The following is a 22,185-nucleotide window of genomic DNA, read 5'->3' on the forward strand; positions in this document are numbered from 1 at the left end:
GAGCTTGATCATAGACGAGTCAGTGGAAGCAACAATATCTGAGTACAGACATAAGTTAATCAAGTTTGCCTTAAGAAGGCTAGCACAAACTGGGATACATATCGAAAGAGGCACATGCCTCCTGCCTGGGATCCTCCTAAACTACTCCTGGTCGTCGTCAGTGGCCTGCACGTAGTAGTAGGCACCTCCCGAGTAGTAGCAGTCGTAATCGACAGTGGCGTCTGGTCGTGGACTCCAACGTCTGGTCGCAACAATTGGGCATAGAAAGGGGGAAAAGGGGGAGCAAAGCAACCGTGAGTACTCATCCAAAGTACTCGCAAGCAAGGAGCTACACTACATATGTATGCATTGGTATCAAATGGAAAAGGGTAGCATATGGGGACTGGACTGCAGAATGCCGGAATAAGAGGGGGATAGCTAGTTCTGTCGAAGACTACTGTCGGTGCCAAAACCGGCGGATCTCGGGTAGGGGGTCCCGAACTGTGCGTCTAAGGCGGTTGGTAACAGGAGGCAGGGAACACGATGTTTTACCCAGGTTCGGGCCCTCTTGATGGAGGTAAAACCCTACGTCCTGCTTGATTTATTCTTGATGATATGAGTATTACAAGAGTTGATCTACCACGAGATCAGAGAGGCTAAACCCTAGAAGCTAGCCTATGGTCTGATTGTATGTTGTCCTACGGACCTAAACCCTCCGGTTTATATAGACACCGGAGGGGGCTAGGGTTACACAAGGTCGGTTACAAAGGAGGAGATATACATATCCGTATTGCCTAGCTTGCCTTCCACGCCAAGTAGAGTCCCATCCGGACATGGGACGAAGTCTTCAATCTTGTATCTTCATAGTCCAACAGTCCGGCCAAAGGATATAATCCGGCTGTCCGGATACCCCCTAATCCTGGACTCCCTCAGTAGCCCCCGAACCAGGCTTCAATGACAATGAGTCCGGCATGCAGTATTGTCTTCGGCATTGCAAGGCGGGTTCTTCTCCAATTTCCAAGTGTTTGTAAGCAGTGTCCGGCCCCATAAATGTTGAACCTCTTGGCTTCGGTGCCCAATAAGGGCTATCTCCCATGCGTCGAATGAATACGAGGCGCCAGGGCATTTTTACATTTGCCCCCCTAGCCAGATAAATAAATTGTCTATTAAAGGGATAGGGATTCTTAGATACGATCCACACCATCCTCCCCTCAGCGAGAGTCCATCAGAGCGCGTTTCGGAAAGATCCATTCCAGCATGGCCGACCTCCGCAGCTCCTCCTCCCGCCCCCGTAGCCCTAAGCCCGGTGATTGGGAGAGGTGTTCAATCCCACACAGTCGATTGGTCGAACTGCAGACCAATGGATTTATCCCTCCTGCGTATATGGTGCCCGTTCGAGCCGGGCTTGCCACCTACAATGGCGGGGAGCAAGCGGAGAGCTTTCCCTGTCCCTCCATGGGGGAACGGGTCTGCCTTGTTCCTTATTTACTAAGGGGACTCGAATTTCCAATTCATCCGTTCCTCCGCGGGCTCTTGGAGTTCTACGGCCTCCAATTACACAATTTCACCCCTGCCTCCATTCTACATATCGCCGGCTATGTTGCTCTCTGCGAGTTGTTCCTGGGCTGCGAGTCTCACTTCAAGCTGTGGAAAAGGCTATTTTGCCTCGTCCTTCGCACACAGAGGGGGTCACTTTATCAAGTGGACGGAGCCGAAATATGGTGCATCGCCGATACCGGATACCTGTCGGTACCCCAAAGAAGTCGTCCGAAGACTGGCCTTCAGAATGGTTTTATATGGAGGATGTTCCCCTTCCGGACCCTGTTCGGTGCGGTCTTCCTGAGTTCAACAATGCTCCTCTGAAGAAGCGCCGAAGTTGGCGCCCACGGAGCCCCCAGGTGGAAGACAACAGATAAGTCCTCTATCTGATGAACCGGATTAAAGCACTGGCTCAATCAGGATTGACAATAATCGAAGTTATGTCGATTTGCATAATACGGGGAGTGCTACCACTTCAATACCGTGGGCACCCCTTGTGGTGTTTCAACGGGGCGGATGACGCCACCCGCTACGGGCGTAAGGGTCTCGGTGATGCTGCCGCTTTAGCAAAAATTTTGTCCAAATTGTTCAAGGGAGAGGAGGAGGATTTTACCCGCATCAAGCCACGGGATGGATTCTCCATGTACAATCCTCCAAGCTGTGTAAGCTATATCCCCTTACTTCCATTTTCCTGCATTCTTTGTCGTAAGTATTCACCTTGCCAGTTTGCGGTAGGAACTACGAAAAGCCATAAAGGAGGTCAGCAACCCCTCTCCACAATCGGAGGAGCCTGACCGGGCCCTCGACTCCGGACTTGAAGAAGATCCAGTTATCTTCGTGGAGTTGATATACCGACAGTTCTATCAGTTAAGCTGCGACGACACCATGGTGGCCATTATGACCGACTATCCCGGACTGCTCCCTCCATCGCACGTAAGAAAAACCAAAAATCCCAACTCCAAAAACTAGGATCCCCTTTTAGACACTTCACCCACCATATACACATGACATTTTATACAGGGAAGGCATTTGGGACGCCCTGCGGAACCCGCAGCAACTCGCCAATAAGAGGCGCCGAGGCCGGGTAGGCCAAAAAGGAAGGCGGTCAGGGCGGAGACGCCGGTGCAAAGGTATAAAAACCCTGCTCTGTGGTTGTCGTCTTTCTCAAAATGTAATGACGCCCGTGTTTCTTTAATAGAGAAAACGCTCGGCGGAATATGTCCGACGATGTTGCTGATCACGCCTCCACCAGTCGGGCGCCAGGACCGGACATAGAGGCGGAAGCCGATATGGGGCAGGCGCCTGATAACCCCCCTACAGAGGATGCAGATAGATTATCCGCTACTAACTCAGAAGTGGAAAGCGCCATGAATCATAGGCGCCGCCGGGCCGTACTCCGTGATGCTTATTTCTCACCAGAGGCATTTGATGCCTTTAATTCCGGAGAGGCGTACCTCCGTGCTGCTCAAGATGGTCTAGCCAGAGCCACGGATCAGTATGTAAAGGATGTACAGGTAAGTAAATCTGGCGATTTATATGTATCAGTAGCCCCTGAGACTTGAAACAGTTAGTAGAACTGATTTAAGGATCATCTTTATTGTGCAGGTTCTTACAGAGAAGAATACTAGGCTGTCCCAGGAGCTGGAGGAATGCAAGACCCAACTGTGGGCCGCTGTTGCCGCATTGCAGGAACCGAAAAAGCCTCCCGCTGGTAACATTTACTTTAAAGAATGATGGTTACCATATAGTGTGCGGCGTGGCCGCAGATCTAACAATAGATTTTGCAGATGAATCCGGAGAAAATCCGGAGGACCAGCATGTCGTGCGACAGCTAGAGGCTGGCAAACGCGTGCTGACTGAGGTTAGGCAGGAGAAAAACAATCTCCAAGATGCCAATGTCAAGCTGAGGGTGGAACTAAAAGACGTTCGAGTCCAGCTTGCAGACTCCGAGAAGGAGAAAAAGCGGCTTCGGCGCGGCATTTTCAGTAAGTGCTTGAACGAATCCTTTTGAAGGAGTTCGGCGAAGAAGCCGACTAACACGTTATGTCTGTAGGTATGCTGACGGGTCGTCCTGCGGAGGAAATGCCCGAGTCTGCAGGGGATCTTCTATCCGAGCTCTCGCATCTGCACGAACAAGTTCGGCAGGTGATGCAAGGTGCTGCCCAGGCCTTGTGGCCATCCGCCTCCCGGCGAGAAGGCGTTGCAGAGCTTACGGAGAAGCTCAAGGGAGCACGGCGGCGCTTCCGATTATGGAAGATATCGGCCTGCCGACAAGGTGCCCGAGAAGCCTGGGCCATGGTGAAGACACGGTACACCAAGGCTGACCCAAATCACATGGCCGAGGTTGGACCTGTGGGGCCTGACGGAAAAGAGATCCCCGTTAGCTTAGTTTATGGGCAAGTAGAATTAGCCGCAAAGTATTCCCAACAGGATTGTTGGCTAGACCGCCTGTTGGATGGTATAGAGTAGGAATTTAGTCAGTCTGCATGACTATGTAATTAAAGTGACATGTATAATGCCTTCTAGCCGGATTGTGGATCATTTGTCATGGCGGACCTTTTCGGTTCAACCTCAGGACCCGATAGTCCGGAGTGTAATTGAATACCCGCTCAGTTATATAAGAACTGGGGTATGCGTGGAGACCAGGCGTAGGGGTCATTGGTGCTTGAACAGACAAGTGCCCAACTAGTTATGTTATATTACATGGGTAGTAAGAAACATCTTCCAGGGATAATAGTTCCGTTAAGGGTTTCTTTCCCTGGGTAAGCATGCCCTAAAGTGCATGTCCGGACTGCGATAGGAAACACAGGAAAAAACATCTAGGGGCAGATATGGAAAATAAATAAAAATCATCTTTAGTTCGCCGACCGAATATTTCCTTAAGAACGCTAGCTTTCGGCTTCACCCAGTCTGAGGTACACATCCGGCTGACCCGACAGTAACAATCGCAGAGGTGCTCCCCTTATGCCCTAGCCGAATTAACGGGAATGTAGGGCATAAATACAAGAGCCAGGCAACCCATCTTGGCCAAAACTTAAGTCATATCGATGCATATAATGGCGAAAAAGGTATATGTGGAAGCATAACACATGTGCGGGGCACGAGGCCCAAATAAATAATCAAGCTTCTGTGAAAGAAGCCCCCTGGTATGTTGAGTGCGGCTAGCGCATCTGTAATGTGCAAACGACGCGCAAGTTGGCCTTTGAAGGCCTGGAGAAAGAATAAAAGAAAGAAAGAAAAACAAGACAAATAATGTATAAAAAATGGACAGAGGAAGGGGACGACCACAGGGTCCGGCGCTAGGCGTAGAATCTTCGGAACCTAGCCGTGTTCCATGGGTTTGGCTCGAGTCAATTAGTCGATGCATCCTGCAGTCAGTACGCTCCACCGGTCAGAACTTGGTCAATAATGAAGGGACCTTCCCATTTGGGCTCGAGCTTGTTCTTTTTCTTATCCGGCAGACGTAGAAGTAGTTCGCCAACGTTATAAGTTTTGGCCCGTACTTCTCTGCTTTGGTATCTGCGAGCCTGTTGCTGGTAAAATGCGGAACGGGCTTTTGCCACGTCACGCTCCTCCTCCAAGGTGTCCAGACTGTCCTGCCGATCAAGCTCGGCTTCTCTTTCTTCGTACATGCGCACTCGAGGTGAGTCATGAATTATGTCACAGGGCAAGACTGCCTCTGCGCCGTACACCATAAAGAAGGGTGTATATACGGTACTACGGTTCGGCGTGGTCCGCAGCCCCCAGAGAACAGAGTCGAGCTCCTCTACCCAATGCGTGTTAGACTCTGTTAAGGACCGCACTAGCCTGGGTTTAATGCCTCTCATTATAAGACCGTTCGCGCGCTCCACTTGACCGTTCGTTTGTGGGTGATAGACCGAAGCATAATCGAGCCTGAAGCCCATTTTGCGGCACCAGAGTTTTACCTCATCGGTAGTAAAGTTTGTGCCGTTGTCAGTGATGAAGCTGTGAGGGACGCCATAACGGTGTATGACCCCGGATATGAAGTCTATCACCGGTCCGGATTCGGCTGTTTTAACAGGTTTGGCTTCTATCCATTTGGTAAATTTATCCACCATGACCAGTACGTATTTTTTCTTGTGGGTTCCCCCTTTAAGGGGTCCAACCATGTCAAGCCCCCATACCGCAAAGGGCCACGTAATGGGGATTGTTTTGAGGGTGGTGGGTGGCATGTGGCTTTGATTTGCAAAGAGCTGGCAACCGACGCAACGTTGGACCAAGTCTTGTGCATCTGTCCGGGCCGTTGGCTAATAGAATCCTGTACGGAAGGCCTTGCTGACAAGAGCCCGGGCTGCGGCATGGTGACCACCGAGTCCGGCGTGAATTTCTGCTAAATGGTTCCGTCCTTCCTCTTCGGAGATACACCTTTGAAGGACTCCGGTAGTGCTTTTCTTATACAATTCTCCCTCATGGACCCTGTAGGCCTTAGATCGCCGCACTATGCAGCGTGCCTCATTTTGGTCCTCCGGAAGTTCCTGCCTAGTTAGGTAGGCCAGGAATGGTTCTGTCCACGGGGCTATGATGGCCATTATTACGTGGGCCGAAGGTGTTATTTTGGTGGCGGAGCCTTCGATTGTGTCAGAGTGTTCGGTATCGGGTATTTTGGCCGGGTCCGGATTATTGTTCCCGGTGTCCCCTTCCCATACTACGGATGGCTTGAACAGCCTATCCAGAAATATGTTGGGGGGACTGCGTCGCGTTTTAAGCCGATGCGGGCGAGGATATCCGCCGCCTGATTGTTTTCCCGAGCCACATGATGAAATTCGAGCCCCTCAAACCGAGCTGACATTTTTAGGACGGCGTTGCGATAGGCCGCCATTTTCGGATCCTTGGCATCAAAGTCTCCATTTATTTGGGATATTGCGTGGTTCGAATCCCCCCGCACCTCTAGGCGTTGGATGCCCATGGATACTGCCATCCGGAGACCATGTAAAAGGGCCTCATATTCGGCTGCGTTGTTGGAGTCCGTATACATTATCTGGAGTACGTATTGAACTGTATCTCCGGTTGGGGACGTCAAAACGACGCCAGGCCCCAGACCAGCCAACACTTTGGAGCCGTCGAAGTGCATGATCTAGTTGGAATATGCGCCGTACTCTTTAGGGAGTTCGGCTTCCGTCCATTCGGCAACAAAGTCGGCCAATACTTGTGACTTAATGGCTTGCCGCGGCTTGTAAGTTATGTCGAACGGGAGGAGCTCAATGGCCCATTTGGCAATATGGCCTGTGGCGTCACAGTTGTTTATAATATCATTAAGTGGCACTTCCGAGGCTACTGTTATCGAACACTCTTGAAAGTAGTGTCGTAGCTTCCGGGATGCCATGAATACCGCTTATGGTATCTTTTGATAATGCGGGTACCGTGACTTGCATGGAGTAAGGACAGTGGATACATAGTAGACCGGCTTTTGAAGGGGGAATTTATGTCCGTCCGTTTCTCGTTCGACGACGAGCACTGTGCTCACAACTTGATGAGTTGCTGCAATGTATAACAACATTGGTTCGCCAATGTTTGGCGCGGCCAGGACTGGGTCGGTTGCCAATATGGCTTTTATTTCTTCCAATCCGGCTATGGCGGCATCCGTCCACTAAAAGTGTTCGGTGCACCGAAGGAGGCGATAAAGGGGTAATGCCTTTTCTCCCAGGCGGGAGATAAAGCGGCCTAGAGCCGCCACGCATCCGATTAATTTCTGGATTTGTTTGAGGTCCGTTGGGATATCCAATTGTGACAGAGGTCGGATCTTGGCCGGATTTGCTTCAATTCCTCTGCCGGATACAATGAAAACCCAAGAGCTTTCCGGCTGGCACACCGAAAACGCATTTTTCCGGGTTGAGCTTGATGTCATATGTTCGGAGGTTATCAAATGTGAGCCTGAAGTTATCTACTAGAGATTCGACATGTTTGGTTTTGACGACCACGTCATCTACGTATGCCTCCACTTTTTGCCGATCTGGTTTGCCAGACATGTCTGAATCATGCGCTGATATGTTGCGCCGGCGTTTTTGAGCCCAATGGGCATTGTGTTGAAGCAGAAGGATCCGTATGGTGTGGTGAATGCCGTTGCGGCTTGGTCGGGCTCCGTCATCTTAATTTGGTGGTAGTCGGAGTATTCGTCGAGGAAACACAATGAACCGTGTCCTGCGGTAGCGTCGATAATTTGATCGATGCGGGGGGAGGGGGAAGGGACCCTTTGGGAAAGCCTTGTTGAGGTACTTAAAATAGACACACAGGCGCCAGGATTTGTCCTTCTTTGGTACCATCACCAGGTTTGCTAGCCAGTCCGGATGTTTTATTTCTCTAATGAATCCAGCCTCCAATAACTTGGTTAGTTCCTGTCCCATGGCTTGTCTGAAGGGTGCCAGGCAAAAATGTCCCAGTTCTCGCGTAGGAACTCTCGTAGTGCGGCATCTATGTCAGGGTTTAATTGTGCCCCGATGGAAGCTGTTTTTGTAGGGTCCGTTGGATGGACTTGGAATTGGACTATTTCATCCGCCGGTTTAAAGGAGGTGGACTTGGATCTCTTATCGAGTATCACATCGTCCCTGTTCACCGTGGAGCGCAACGCAGTCCATTCCTCAGCCGCTAGGGCTTTGGATAATGCCTCGAGGGCCAGTGCGGCTGTCTTGTTTTCGATGCGGAGTGTTGTGTCTGGATCACTAGCAAGAGTGATAATTCCATTGGGCCCGGGCATTTTGAGCTTCATGTACCCGTAATGGGGTATGTCTTGGAAGATTGTGAATGCCTCCCGCCCTAACAGGGCGTGGTAACCGCTACTGAACGGGGCCACTTGGAACATAATCTCTTCGGACCTATAATTCTCCGGCGTGTAGAACACCACATCCAGTGTGATTTTGCCTGTACAACGCGCTTCCCGACTAGGGATTATTCCTCTAAAGGTTGTGCTGCTTCGCTCGATGCGGTTCCAGTCTATTTCCATTTTTTGAAGGGTTTCCTCATAGATGAGGTTTAATCCGCCGCCGCCATCCATGAGTACCTTGGTGAGTCGAAAGCCGTCCACAATTGGACTGAGGACCAATGCGGCTAGTGCTCGGGCTGTTCGGAATTTAGGTTCGTCACTGGCATGGAAAGTAATAGTCGTGTCACTCCATGGGTTTATTGTCGCCACGTGGTAGATTTCGGCAAGGCTGCGGAGTGTTCGCGTTCGCCTATTATTTGATGCGAAGGTCTCGAAGACCGTTAATACCGTACTGGTATTTCTGGGATGGTGCTCTGTGGCTTCTGGAATTAGGAGATCCTCGCCACTTTTGGCTACCTGCCGGAGTATCCAACATGCTTTAAGGCTATGTGTTGGTATGGCGCCCTCTGTACTGTGAATTTTACAGGGTCCATTGAGCCATCCCTCTAGTATGGTTCCATGCCCTATAGAGGGTTTTTGCTTTTTGGTAGTTGACCCTTTTATTTCAATCTGGGTTCGTATTTAGGGCCGGATTATCCCAAAAGTTTGTTTCGGTTTTCCAGGCACTTTCCATCGCACAGTACTTTCGTACTATGGACGCCAAGTCAGCGAAACGTGATATCTCACGGCGATTTATGGCATTAAGGATTCCCTTGTCCGTGCAATTATTGCAGAAAAATAAGATTGCGTCTTCCTCGCGACAGTCCTTAACCTTGTTCATTGCAAGGAGGAATCTGGCCCAATTGTGATGTACTGTTTCCTGGGGCTCTTGCCTGATGTGGGAAAGATCGCTTATGTTTGGGTGGGTGGGTGGAATTGAATCCGAACCCTTACCCGATCTGGGATCCAGGGGCCGAGGATTTTCCAATTTTGGACATTCTGGTTCCGGAGTGTTGCCCGATAATCTTGGCCCACTGCCTGACTCTAAGTTCAGGGATTGGATTCTGTCCTCCCGGGAACGGGTATCCGGCTCGGAGAGCTCAGGAATCCGGACATAGTTGGTCCTCAATATGGAGGTGAGGTCGCCGCATTGTTCCTCCACCACTACAATATGATGGGTGACCGGCGGAGAGTTAATCTCCCTTTGATCGGGTTTAAGCCCAATATGATCATAGTCCGTTGCGACTCCCAGGGCGGCGATGCGATCCAAGAGCTCGTTTAGGGAGGCGGGCTCCATTGGATCCATCTGTTCGGCGAGTGCCGATTTGACGTGGAGGCTGTTTTCGATGACCCGAGAAGTCAACGTCGGCGCGGCGGCCGAACAGGCGGTCATGATGAAACCGCCTAGCCGGAGAGTTTGTCCGACAGCCAAAGCTCCCCCAACAGTAGTACCGTCTTTAAAGACGAGACGAGACATCCTTCCTTCTGGCGACGGCACAGTGGAACTCTCAATGAAAGCACCAATGTCGGTGTCAAAACCGGCAGATCTCGGGTAGGGGGTCCCGAACTGTGCGTCTAAGGCGGATGGTAACAGGAGGCAGGGAACACGATGTTTTACCCAGGTTCGGGCCCTCTTGATGGAGGTAAAACCCTACGTCCTGCTTGATTTATTCTTGATGATATGAGTATTACAAGAGTTGATCTACCACGAGATCGGAGAGGCTAAACCCTAGAAGCTAGCCTATGGTCTGATTGTATATTGTCCTACGGACCTAAACCCTCCGGTTTATATAGACACCAGAGGGGGCTAGGGTTACACAAGGTCGGTTACAAAGGAGGAGATATACATATCCGTATTGCCTAGCTTGCCTTCCACGCCAAGTAGAGTCCCATCCGGACACGGGACGAAGTCTTCAATCTTGTATCTTCATAGTCCAACAGTCCGGCCGAAGGATATAATCCGGCTGTCCGGATACCCCCTAATCCTGGACTCCCTCAACTACGCTTCTGGCCGCTTCCATATTGTAGCATGTAGAAGAGAGTAGGTGGTAAGTTCACCAAGTAACATCGCATAGCATAACCCTACCCGGTGACCCTCCCCTCGTCGCCCTGTGAGAGAGTGATCACCGGTTGTATCTGGCACTTGGAAGGGTGTGTTTTATTAAGTATCCGGTTCTAGTTGTCATAAGGTCAAGGTACAACTCCGGGTCATCCTTTTACCGAGGGACACGACTATTCGAATAGATCAACTTCCTTGCAGGGGTGCACCACATTTCCCAACACGCTCGATCCCCTTTGTCCAGTCATGCCCGGCCTCGGAAGATCAACACGTCGCAGCCCTACCAAGGCACAACAGAGAGGTCAGCACGCCGGTCTAAATCCTATGCGTGCAGGGGTCTGGGCCCATCACCCATTGCACACCTGCACGTTACTGATGACCCACAAGTATAGGGGATCTATCATAGTCCTTTCGATAAGTAAGAGTGTCGAACCCAACGAGGAGCAGAAGGAAATGATAAGCGGTTTCCAGCAAGGTATTCTCTGCAAGTACTAAAATAAGTGGTAATAGATAGTTTTGTGATAGGATAATTTGTAACGAGCAACAAGTAACAAAATCAAATAAAGTGCATCAAGGTGGCCCAATCCTTTTGTAGCAAAGTACAAGCCAGGACAAACTCTTATATAGAGAAAAGCGCTCCCGAGGACACATGAGAATATCATGAAGCTAGTTTTCATCATGCTCATATGATTCGCGTTCTGTACTTTGATAATTTGGTATGTGGGTGGACCGGTGCTTGGGTAGTGTCCTTACTTGGACAAGCATCCCACTTATGATTAACCTCTATTGCAAGCATCCACAACTACAACAAAAGTATTAAGGTAAACATAACCATAGCATGAAACATATGGATCCAAATCAGCCCCTGACGAAGCAACGCATAAACTAGGGTTTAAGCTTCTGTCACTCTAGCAACCCATCATCTACTTATTACTTCCCAATGCCTTCCTCTAGGCCCAAATAATGGTGAAGTGTCATGTAGTCGACGTTCACATAACACCACTAGAGGAGAGACAACATACATCTCATCAAAATATCAAACGAATACCAAATTCACATGACTACTAATAGCAAGACTTCTCCCATGTCCTCGGGAACAAATGTAACTACTCACAAAGCATAAACATGTTCATAATCAGAGGGGTATTAATATGCATATAGGATCTGAACATATGATCTTCCACCAATTGAACCAATTAGCATCAACTACAAGGAGTAATTAACACTACTGGCAACCTAATAGCACCAATCCCGGACTTGGAGACAAGAATTGGATAGAAGAGATGAACTATGGTTTTGAGAGGAGATGGTGCTGATGAAATGTTGATGGAGATTGCCCTCTCCCGATGAGAGGAGCGTTGGTGATGACGATGGTGATGATTTCCCCCTCACGGAGGGAAGTTTCCCCGGCAGAACAGCTCCGCCAGAACCCTAGATTGGTTCCGCCAAGGTTCCGTCTCGTGGCGGCGGAGTTTCGTCCGAGAAGATGGCTTATTATTTTTTCCCGTCGAAAGACTTCATATAGCAGAAGATGGCCACCGGAGGGCCACCAGGGGGCCCACAAGGTAGGGGGCGCGCCCAGGGGGTAGGGCACGCCCCACCCTCGTGGGCAGGGTGTGCCCCCCTGGTGAACTTCTTCCGCTGAGTATATTTTATATATTCTGAAAACGTCTTCCGTGAAGTTTCAGGACTTTTGGAGCTGTGCAGAATAGGTCTCTTATATTTGCTCCTTTTCCAGCCCAGAATCCCAGCTGCCGGCATTCTCCCTCTTTATGCAAACCTTGTAGAATAAGAGAGAATAGGCATAAGTATTGTGACATAATGTGTAATAACAGCCCATAATGCAATAAATATCGATATAAAATCATGATGCACAATGGATATATCATTTACACGGTCCAAAGGAAGTTGCGTTACGCGGTCCAACCCGACGCACGCCGCTCAGTCGTTGACGTCACGAAGGCTTCGGCTGATACCACGATGTCGACTGCCCATAACTGTTCCCACGTAGTTGGTTAGTGCGTATAGGCCAGTGGCCAGACTCAGATCAAATACCAAGATCTCGTTAAGTGTGTTATTTTTAAGTAACCGCGAACGCCGACCAGGGCCAGGCCCACCTCTCTCCTGGGTGGTCTCAACCTGCCATGTCGCTCCGCCACAAAGATCCACACAGAGGGCCATTGGGAAAGTATGTCCTTTCAGCCCCCAATTCATGAATCAACCTCGGGTACTCAACGAGCCGACCCGACTTTAGTCACAACACGTATCATGTGTAATATGTATAGTATATACCCGTGATCAACACCCGACGTGATCACGGCCCGATAGTATAGCATGTCAGACTGACAAGAATTTAGGGCAACTGATGATAAACTAGCATCCTATACTAAGCATTTAGGATTGCAGGTAAAGGTAACAACAGTAGTAGCAAGGATAGGCTATGCAACAGAATAGGATTAACGGAAAGCAGTAACATGCTACACTACTCTAATGCAAGCAGTAGAGAGAAGAATAGGTGATATCTGGTGATCACCGGGGGGTGGGCTTGCCTGGTTGCTCTAGCAAGTAGGGGTCGTCAACAACGTAGTTGATTGGGGCACCAGCAGTGGAGTCAGTCTCGTAGTCTACCGGAGAGAAAAGGGGGAAGAAACAACGAATACAATGCAAACAGATGCATATCGATGAATGATGATAACCCACAAGTATAGGGGATCACAACAGTTTTCGATAAGAGCGTCGAACCCAACGAGGAGCTAAAGGTAGAACAAATATTCCCTAAAGTTCTATCGACCACCGATACAACTCTACGCACGCTTGACGTTCGCTTTACCTAGAACAAGTATGAAACTAGAAGTACTTTGTAGGTGTTGTTGGATAGGTTTGCAAGATAATAAATAGTACGTAAATAAAAAGTAGGGGCTGTTTAGATAAAGAAACAATAAAGTAAATATAGCAACTGTGGAAAAGTGGTGGTAGGAGTTGCGAAATTGCCCCTAAGCAATTGACTACTTTACTAGACCGATAGCAAGTATTATGTGGGAGAGGCCACTGCTAGCATGTCATCCCTGACTTGGAATTCTATGCACTTATGATTGGAACTATTAGCAAGCATCCGCAACTACTAATGTTCATTAAGGTAAAACCCAACCATAGCATTAAGATATATTGGTCCCCCTTCAATCCCGTATGCATCAATTTCTATGCTAGGTTGAAGCTTCTGTCACTCTTGCCTTCCAATACGTAGTCCTATCAACATACAACTAACCCTAGGGTGTGATCCACGCGCGCAATCATATGATGGGCACCAAAGGACATCAACATAACCACAAGCAAATTAAATCAATCATAGCAATTCATCAACCACCGATAGGACAATGAAAATCTACTCAGACATCATAGGATGGAAACACATCATTGGATAATAATATGAAGCATAAAGCACCATGTTCAAGTAGAGGGTACAGTGGGTTGCGGGAGAGTGGACCACTCTAGATAGAGGGGGGAAGGTGATGGAGATGTTGGTGAAGATGGCGGAGGTGTTGGTGTATATCGCGGTGATGATGATGGCCCCCGGTGGCACTCCGATGCCACCGGAAGCGAGGGGGAGAGAGCCCCCCTCCTTCTTCTTCTTCCTTGACATCCTCCCTAGATGGGAGAAGGGTTTCCCCTCTGGTACATGGCCTCCATGGAACGGGAGGGGCGAGAGCCCCTCCGAGATTGGATCTGTCTCTCTGTTTCTGCGTTCTCAGATTCTTCCCTTTCACCGTTTCTTATATTCTCGGAGATCCGTAAATCCGATTTGGCTGAAATTTTGACACGATCTCTATCCGGAAATTAGCTTTCTTGCGGCGAAGGAAGGGCATCAACCGCCTTACGGGGTGGCCACGAGGGTCAGGGGCGCGCCTGCTTCCCTGGGGCACGCCCCCCTACCTCGTGGGCCCCTTGAGCATCGTCTCGCGTGGATTTTTCTTCCCAAAAATCATATATATTCCAAAAAAATCTCCGTCAGTTTTTATTCTGTTTGGACTCCATTTGATATGGATATTCTGCGAAACAAAAAACATGCAACAAACAGGAGCTGGCACTGGGCACTGGATCAATATGTTAGTCCCAAAAATAGTATAAAAGTTGCCAAAAGTATATGAAAGTTGTAGAATATTGGCATGGAACAATCAAAAATTATAGATACGACGAAGATGTATTAGCATCCCCAATCTTAATTCCTGCTCGTCCTCGAGTAGGTAAATGATAAAAAAGATAATTTTTGATGTGGAATGCTACCTAGCATAATATTGATCACATATCTAATCATGGCATGAATATTAAGACACGAGTGATTCAAAGCAATAGTCTATCATTTGACATAAAAACAATAATACTTCAAACCTACTAATAAAGCAATCATGTCTTTTCAAAATAACATGGCCAAAGAAAGTTATCCCTACAAAATCATATAGTCTGGCTATGCTCCATATTCACCACACAAAATATTCACATCATGCACAACCCCGATGACAAGCCAAGCAATTGTTTCATACTTTTGACGTTCGCAAACCTTTTCAACTTTCACGCAATACATGAGTGCGAGCCATGGACATAGCACTATAGGTGGAATAGAATATGATGGTGGAGAAGACAAAAAGGAGAAGATAGTCTCACATCAACTAGGCGTATCAACGGGCTATGGAGATGCCCATCAATAGATATCAATGTGAGTGAGTAGGGATTGCCATGCAACGGATGCACTAGAGCTATAAGTGTATGAAAGCTCTAACTGAAACTAAGTGGGTGTGCATCCAACTTGCTTGCTCATGAAGACCTCGGGCATTTGAGGAAGCCCATCATCGGAATATACAAGCCAAGTTCTATAAAGAAAATTCCCACTAGTATATGAAAGGGATAACTCAAGAGACTCTCTATATGAAGAACATGGTGCTACTCTGAAGCACAAGTGTGGTAAAAGGATAGTAACATTGCCCCTTCTCTCTTTTTCTCTCATTTTTTTATTTTTTTATTTTTTGGTAGGCTTCTTTGGCCTCTTTTTTTATTTGGGCTTCTTTGGCCTCTTTTATTTTTTTGTAAAGTCCGGAGTCTCATCCCGACTTATGGGGGAATCATAGTCTCCATCATCCTTTCCTCACTGGGGCAATGCTCTAATAATGATGATCATCACACTTTTATTTAGTTACAACTCAATATTATAACTCGATACTAGAACAAAGATATGACTCTATATGAATGCCCCCGGCGGTGTACCGGGATGTGCAATGATCTTGCGTAGCAATGACATCAAAAAACGGACAAGCCATGAAAACATCATGCTAGCTATCTTATGATCATGCAAACCAATATGACAATGAATGCTCAAGTCATGTATATGATGATGATGGAAGTTGCATGGCAATATATCTCGGAATGGCTATGGAAATGCCATGATAGGTAGGTATGATGGCTGTTTTGAGGAAGGTATATGGTGGGTTTATGGTATCGGCGAAAGTTGCGCGGTACTAGAGAGGCTAGCAATGGTGGAAGGGTGTGAGTGCGTATAATCCATGGACTCAACATTAGTCATAAAGAACTCACATACTTATTGCAAAAGTCTATTAGTTATTGAAACAAAGTACTACGCGCATGCTCCTAGGGGGATAGATTGGTAGGAAAAGACCATCGCTTGTCCCCGACAGCCACTCATAAGGAAGACAATCAATAAATAAATCATGCTCCGACTTCATTACATAATGGTTCACCATACGTGAATGCTACGGGAATCACGAACCTCAACACAAGTATTTCTACTAATCCACAACTACCCACTAGCATGACTCTAATATCACCATCTTTATATCACAAAACTATTGCAAGGAATCAAACATATCATATTCAGTGATCTAAAAGTTTTATGTAGGATTTTATGACTAACCATGTGAATGACCAGTTCCTCTCATCTCTCCAAATAGATATAAGTGAAGCAAGAGAGTTTAATTCTTTCTACAAAAGATATGCCCGTGCTCTAACAAATCTAAGTGAAGCAAAAGAGCCTTCCACAAATGGTGGTTGTCTATGTAAAGAGAAACAGGAAATCCAAACTTCAAATGATATAAGTGAAGCACATGAAGCATTCTATAAAGCCATACTCAAAAGATATAAGTGAAGTGCAAAGAGCATTCTATAAATCTACCAAGGACTACCTCATACCAGCATGGTGCATAAAAGAAAAATGAAAACTAAATGCAAAAGACGCTCCAAGATTGCACATATCGCATGAACGAAACGAATCCGAAAACATACCGATACTTGTTGAAGAAAGAGGGGATGCCTTCCGGGGCATCCCCAAGCTTAGATGCTTGAGTCTCCTTGAATGTTTACTTGGGGTGCCTCGGGCATCCCCAAGCTTGAGCTCTTGCCTCTCTTCCTTCTTCTCACATCGAGACCTTCTCGATCATCAAACACTTCATCCACACAAAACATCAACAGAAAACTCAGTAAGATCCGTTAGTATGATGAAGCAAATCACTACTCTAAGTACTGTTGCAAACCAATTCATATATTTTTTTCATTGTTTCTACTGTAGTATAAATTTTCATGGCTTAATCCACTAATATAAATTGATAGTTTCATCAAAACAAGCAAACTATGCATCAAAAACAGAACCTGTCTAAAACAGAACAGTCTGTAAGAATATGAGCATTCACCATACTTCTGATATTTGAAAAATTCTACCAAAATTAGGAAAATAAAAAATTTGTATAGGAAGACAGTGCAAAAATAATCAGAACCATTTGACATTCCAGCTAAAAAGGTAAAATCGCGCACTACAGCCAAAGCTTCTGTCCTGCACCGTACAAACCATCAAGCAAATGTAAACATCCTAAAGGCAAACCTTGGAACATTATTTTTATAATACAATGGAATTGTACAAGGGAATAATTATTTTTATTGAAAGTGTCTGTAATCAAGATTCACAAAGTTTCTGTGAGCATGAACAAAGTTCAAGGCTAGCTCCCACTTCAACTATGCTTGTCTTTCTCACTTTCACTTTCCTTTTTGAAAAAGTTTTGGGTTCCCCTATTTATTTTTGTTGTTTTTAAACTATATGAAAGCACTCAACAGAAATAAATGACTCTCTAAAACTTCCGGGTTGTCTCCCTGGCAGCGCTTTCTTTAAAGCCATTAAGGTAGGCATATAGTGCTTAAGTAATGAATCCACCCGGATCCCAAGGTATATCAAAGCCAATTTTAATTAACAATGATTTATAATTTAGTAGTGAGCACAAAGTAACATATATCATGCAATAACAAAGTCTAACTCTCTTCCTATGCATCGGCATGTCATAAAAGAACAATTCATGCACACAAAGTAAAGGCCAATGCATAGTATAAACAGTTTCTTGCAATTTTATCATATTGGAAACATAGAGAGGTGGAGATATAGTTCCTCTGTCATAATAATTGCAAGTAGGAGCAGCAAGCACATGCATATTATATTCATCAAAATCATCATGTGCAACAGTAAAAGGAAACCCATCAATATATTCCTTAATAAGAGCAAACTTCTCCGATATAGTGTAGTTTGGAGATTTCAAAAAGATAATAGGACTATCATGTGTGGGTGCAATAGCAACAATTTCATGTTTAACGTAAGGAACTATAGCAAGTTCATCTCCATAAGCATAATTCATATTGGCATCTTGGCCACAAGCATAGCAAGCATCATCAAAAAGGGATATTTCAAAAGAATCGACGGGATCATAGCAATTATCATAATATTCATCCTTCGGTAAGCATGAAGGGGAATTAAACGATGTATGAGTTGAAGAGTTACTCTCATTAGAAGGTGGGCACGGGTGATCAATCCGCTCTTCCTCCTTTTGTTCTTCGCTCTCCTCCTCATCTTTTTCATCCAATGAGCTCACAGTTTCATCAACGTCTTCTTCCATAGATTCCTGCAAAATATTAGTCTCTTCTTGGACAGCGGAGACTTTCTTAATAAGTGCACTAATTTTGTAATTGTATTCGTAATTCTCATAACAATATTTCAGGATAGCTAAATTTTCAGGTCTATAAACAACATCATCAAAATCTTCAAACTCTTTAAACATAGATTCAATTTCATAAGCACCCATAAAAGCAACAAATTCTTCTATTTGCTCCACATCATAGTAATCATATATACCATTAGCATAAGAAGCTAAGGTTTTATTATCATTAAATTTGCATAAAAAGGGAAGGTGTGGAGCCTTCATCCTAGAGCAACAAGTATAATCATAACTCAAGCATACTTGGCGAGCAGACCACTTCAATATATGAATTTGATCCCATAATAGTTTCCCTTTTTGTGTCAAGCGGTAATCCCTAAAGTATTCACGTTGATCCAACATTACTCCCATTACATAATTGAATGGGGTTTTCTCAGGATTATTAAAGTAGTACATAATATTTTTCACATAACCAGCATCGAGGGTTTTAGGAGGTTCCCCATCTCCATGAGTAGCAACTACACCTAATTTTTTTGGTATTTCGTGTTCCATATCCATAATTAAAGATAAAGAACAACTAAGAACAGCAAATAATAATTACTTAGTGATAAAGCAAACAAGCGCACACGAGAATATTCACCCCACGCTATTGCTCCCCGGCAACGACGCCAGAAAAAGGTCTTGATAACCCACAAGTATAGGGGATCGCAACAGTTTTCGATAAGAGTGTCGAACCCAACGATGAGCTAAAGGTAGAACAAATATTCCCTCAAGTTCTATCGACCATCGATACAACTCTACGCACGCTTGACGTTCGCTTTACCTAGAACAAGTATGAAACTAGAAGTACTTTGTAGGTGTTGTTGGATAGGTTTGCAAGATAATAAAGAGTACGTAAATAAAAAGTAGGGGCTGTTTAGATAAAGAAACAATAAAGTAAATATAGCGAGTGTGGAAAAGTGGTGGTAGGAGTTTCGAAATTGCCCCTAAGCAATTGACTACTTTACTAGACCGATAGCAAGTATTATGTGGGAGAGGCCACTGCTAGCATGTCATCCCTGACTTGGAATTCTATGCACTTATGATTGGACCTATTAGCAAGCATCCGCAACTACTAATGTTCATTAAGGTAAAACCCAACCATAGCATTAAGATATATTGGTCCCCCTTCAATCCCGTATGCATCAATTTCTATGCTAGGTTGAAGCTTCTGTCACTCTTGCCCTCCAATACATAGTCCTATCAACATACAACTAACCCTAGGGTGTGATCCACGCGCACAATCATATGATGGGCACCAAAGGACATCAACATAACCACAAGCAAATTACATCAATCATAGCAATTCATCAACCACCGATAGGACAACGAAAATCTACTCAGACATCATAGGATGGAAACACATCATTGGATAATAATATGAAGCATAAAGCACCATGTTCAAGTAGAGGGTACAGCGGGTTGCGGGAGAGTGGACCGCTGTAGATAGAGGGGGGAAGGTGATGGAGATGTTGGTGAAGATGGCGGAGGTGTTGGTGTATATCGCGGTGATGATGATGGCCCCCGGTGGCACTCCGGTGCCACCAGAAGCGAGGGGGAGAGAGCCCCCTCCTTCTTCTTCTTCCTTGACCTCCTCCCTAGATGGGAGAAGGGTTTCCCCTCTGGTCCATGGCCTCCATGGCACGAGAGGGGCGAGAGCCCCTCCGAGATTGGATCTATCTCTTTGTTTCTGCGTTCTCAGATTCTTCCCTTTCACCGTTTCTTATATTCCCGATGATCCCTAACTCCGATTGGGCTGAAATTTTGACATGATCTCTATCCGGAAATTAGCTTTCTTGCCGCGAAAGAAGGGCATCAACCGCCTTACGGGGTGGCCACGAGGGTCAGGGGCGCGCCTGCCTCCCTGGTGCACGCCCCCTACCTCATGGGCCCCTCGAGCATCGTCTCGCGTGGATTTTTCTTCCCAAAAATTATATAATTTCCAAAAAAAATCTCCGTCAGTTTTTATTCCGTTTGGACTCCGTTTGATATGGATATTCTGCGAAACAAAAAACATGCAACAAACAGGAACTGGCACTAGGCACTGGATCAATATGTTAGTCCCAAAAATAGTATAAAAAGTTGCCAAAAGTATATGAAAGTTGTAGAATATTGGCATGGAACAATAAAAAATTATAGATACGACGGAGACGTATCACATCACATGATAAGTAACGGTGCTAGGCGTGCCCTAACGCAGTAAGAGGTGATACCAGTGAAGGGGGGAAACATCTGGGAAAGTATCCTCGGTGTTTCGCGTTTTCGAACTAATGAATCAGAGGGGGAAAGTTGCATGTTCGCTATGCTAGGGATGTGTGGCGGACGAACGGGCCGCGCGTCCGGATTCGTCTCGTCGTTCTGAGCAACTTTCATGTACAAAGTTTTTCCAACCGAGCTACGGTTTATTTTATATTGATTTTAAAATATTTAAATCGTTTTAGCATTTATTTAATTATTTTAATTCAACATTATCCAGAATAGTGCTTGTTGACGTCAGCAGTCAAATAGTTAGTTGACTATGTCAAACTGACATGTGGGTCCCATTGTCATTGATTAGTTTAATTAATCAAAATTAATTAAGTTAATTAATTCTTTAATTAATTAATTAATAATAATTATTATTTTTTCTTAATTATTTTTTTCTTAAAAATGTTCTGGGGCCGTGGGGCCCGAATGGTAGTGACCTATCAGACCTAACGGGCGCTGATGCTTATGGTTACGGGCTGCGGGCGCTGGGTGCTAGCGGCGCCCGACCAGGCGAGTACCAAGCGGCGCAGATGGGCACCGGCGTCGGGCGACGACCGGTGCCGGGGCGAGGCCGGCCGGGAACGGCACCGGCGAGGCCGGCCGAGTGGCGGCCCGCAGCAGAGGACGACGGAGGGGGGGTGGGTCGAGCGAGGGGGGGATGGAGGCGGCTGCGGCCGGAGACGAGACCGTGGCAGGGCAGGGAGCCAAGGCGGGCACGACAGATGGGGCGAACCGCGGCGGCAGTAGGAGGTGGCGCCGGAGTGGGGCCGCACGGACGGGCGCGGGAGGGGAAGAGGCGACGGCGCTGCGTGCGGAGAAAGAGCAGCAGGGGAGGGGAGCGCTGTGGGGCGACGCGCAGCGGTGAGGTGAGGGGGTGTGTCGGCGAGCCGTGACGCGGCCAAGCACGGCCGCGCACGCGCGGGCACGCTCAGCAGCTTCGAGCGGCCAGGGGGCGAATGCGGTTGCTGGTGCGGGCACTTACAGTGCGTTGGGGAAAACAGGGCGCGGCTTGGTCGGGAGCGGGGCAGCGCGGCCAAAGGCGTGAGGAAGACGGGGACGGCCTGCGACAGGGAGGCAGTCCGGCGGGGAGGACCGTTCCGACGAGGCGGCTCCGACGTGGTCCGGGCGGCGGCGTGATGGTTCGTTCCCCGATCCAAATCTGGATCGGGGAGGGAGAGAGAGCGACGTGAGGGGATGAGTGGGAGGAGAGAGTGGGGTGGGGTGGGGTGTCGGTTAGGGTTTCCACCGACAGGGGGTTATGGGGAGTGTGGGGTGGCCGGTTGGGCCAGCGGGCTGGCCTGGCTGCCAACTGGGTCGGATGGCCCAGCAGGGTGGTTCTATATTTTCTATTGTTTTTTCTGTTTTGTTCTGTTCTTTTTATTTATTTTCTTTCTTTACCATTTTCTTTAATTTTCAATATAATTTAGTTTTAGTAAAATATCAAGATGGTCACTTAATTTAGTATATGTAATTATGCCACATACCGAATATTTTAGTTTTGATGTTTGAAAAGTTTTGATGTTTGTTAA

Source organism: Triticum urartu, chromosome 4A (assembly GCF_056163025.1).
Source record: "Triticum urartu cultivar PI428250 chromosome 4A, HENAU_Tu73, whole genome shotgun sequence".
Taxonomy (NCBI): domain Eukaryota; kingdom Viridiplantae; phylum Streptophyta; class Magnoliopsida; order Poales; family Poaceae; genus Triticum; species Triticum urartu.